Genomic DNA, 2,735 nt, shown 5'->3' with positions numbered 1-2,735 from the left:
TTGCGGAGACGTGCATAATAATAGTGAAGAGCAGAAGCACTTACATTAGTAATAATAAACTTTGGTCTAAACAATGTGGCAGAGTTCTCCAGTTGTTTGCAATCAATATAACCAGTGCTCACATCAACTTTCCATGACACGGTCTTGAAAAAATGTGAGACACTAAAAGACTTTACCATGTTAGTCTGATAAACATGTGCAGTATGTCTTACTCTGATATGGTCTTTTGACCATGCCAATATACATGTTTCCTCCATAGTACCGTATACTGAGATGCCCTCCTCTGTAGGCGATGGTAAATAGTGACATCAAATTTACTGGAGGGTTATGCTCAAGACCCTTCCATTGCCTAGCTTTCTTTAGTATAAAAATATAAGCACAATCTGAATGAATGTGTTCAAATAGTGCATTCCACTGCTTTATCCATATATGTTGCACTAAACTTACTTGATTGAGTGCTAAGAGAAACTCCAAGGAACTACTAAAATGTTCATATGCATCAGTGACTACATGTTGCCGCCCAAGATCACCAACTTGTTCACCCCACAATGTAACTACTACAAAATAAGAATAAACAAAACTATTATTTTGAAACATATTCTCGTTGGCACCACAGGATAGAAGAATGTCATGTATACCAGGATCAAATGGACGATTTGCAAAGGTGAGAGAAACAACGAAACCTGGTGAGGAATAAGAATAAGGTTGAAGAGTCATGCTCCAGCCAGAATCATTGTTTGGCGAAAGGCTGTATTGAGCCTTTGTGAAAATATTGCACACAAAACGATATGTCACTGCAATTTTGGCAACAAGAACGAATCTTTTGATACATGTTCTCCAAACATCCTCCATCACCACGTCACCAAAAGCAACAAAGAAGGCATCCAGCACATCATCTTTGTTGACCAGAATATTGGGAACTTCTCCGAATATCGTGCAGAAAATGCCTCAAGCAACCCCTGTATTTTCTCCTTCCTACCAAGCTCTCTCGATTTAGACAACAAGAAATCAGGAAGACTTTGCTCTTGTCCGGTATCAACCCAAATGCAAGAATTCCACAAGCTTAACATAATTAACTTATCATGATTCAAGTTGCCCGAAGCGACACAAAATACATAGTTTCTTGTAACTCCAAGGAATGTAGTAAATAAACCAGAGCCAAGATCAAATGGAAACGCTAATCCGAATTCATCAGGTGGAAACATATGCAAAGTTAAGATAATTGAAGCATGATCAAGTCTACTAAAGTGATCAGTTATACCTCTGTTTATAAGTTGGTAATATCTGCAAGTTGAAAGCATTCCAGACATCTCCTCCGAGCATCGGGCTATCCCAAGTCTATGTAGCATGTTAAACATGGCAAAGTCACTGAATCGAGAAAATGTAGAACCATAATGGAGGTATTCCCACAAATGCAGGAGCCAGTTGTCCTATTGCCACGGTAAAAAATTCTTCTTCTTCCTCATTCTTGTTTTCATTTCCAACATCAGTAGTATAGTCATTTTTCCTCAATAGTAGTTGTGTTCATCATAAGCATCTTGTGTGATTCTAGAATAACATCCTTAGACCCAACGAAAAATTCACTGAATACATTGTGTGCCTCATTGTTGTTGTATACAAGTGGCTCACTAAAGAATTGTGGAACTGCAAAGTCTGCCTCCTCTTTGGTTATTTCATTCTCAACGTCTACAATAATATCAGACGTCTTATCTAACTTTTCACCAAACACTTGGTGGGCAGAGTTCAGTTTGCTGTAGTCCAACCGTGCATTCATAGATTGAGGCGAGGGCGAGTTAGCGATAGTGTACCATGACGGAATAGTTGCAGCCCGTGCCTAATAATCATTCACTGTGGTAAACTGCCGGAGAAAGGCTAAGCAATTGTCAGGAGCTTTCTGACTTTGAAAACGAATAAACAATTTATCTACGAAATGGTCCCAACCCGCAAGTTGTTTGTTTCAGAAGAGCCAACGATACCATTCCTAAGCCTCGCTATCCAAATAGAATGAAGCCCAGGACAATTTATGCTCCGATAATATATCGTAGAAGATGAAATACTTCTCTGTCTGAATCACCCAATATAGAGGATTGTCACCACTGAAACGTCCCATTACGGGGGCTTGAGATAGGTCCACCATGGTAGATGGAATCAATGAAAGCACCAATGTAACAAACTCGATTTCTTCACTGTATTAATAAGAGAGATGGAATGCAATTGCAACTTTAGATTCGTAACTAACAATACTCAAATTACTGAATTACAATGAAAATGTTGAAATAACAAAGTAACTAAGATAGATCTAAAAATTGGGGTGAGAAGATTAAATTCCAGAAAGAAGATGGAGTAACAAACAATTTTTTCACAATTGGCATAAATCGTTCTTTCTCATATGTCGTCCTTTTAGCTAGTTGTTAATTAGGTCTGGGTCCCAAATCAACCTTTGCAAAGGCCTTCCAATCCTCTTGCTTCTTCTCGGCCCAACAACTAGTTTTGTGACATCCGTGTAGGTATCGACATTGGGGTAAGGCTGGTTCATAACAATGTTGTCCACTTCCAGATGTAGACCACCTTCCATGAACCATAGAAGGGATTGTAGACCCAATCCTGCAATTCCAGTAGTTTCTGTAAAGTGTACCAACATTTTCACGAACACTAACTGCGACTCTATGTGTTAGCACATGAATATTTTGGTAAATTGATTTTTGATCGATTTTTTCTTGAAAGTATTATGATCC

General features: G+C 38.6%; 1 pseudogene; it reads right to left on the bottom strand.

Moving 5' to 3' along the window:
- Positions 1-851: 851 nt before the first annotated feature.
- On the bottom strand, positions 852-2,486 carry LOC129871713 (uncharacterized; annotated as a pseudogene).
- Between the last annotated feature and the right edge of the window lie 249 nt (positions 2,487-2,735).

This window comes from Solanum dulcamara, chromosome 10 (genome assembly GCF_947179165.1).
Source record: "Solanum dulcamara chromosome 10, daSolDulc1.2, whole genome shotgun sequence".
Classification (NCBI taxonomy): domain Eukaryota; kingdom Viridiplantae; phylum Streptophyta; class Magnoliopsida; order Solanales; family Solanaceae; genus Solanum; species Solanum dulcamara.
This window is presented reverse-complemented; position numbering and strand designations above follow the sequence as displayed.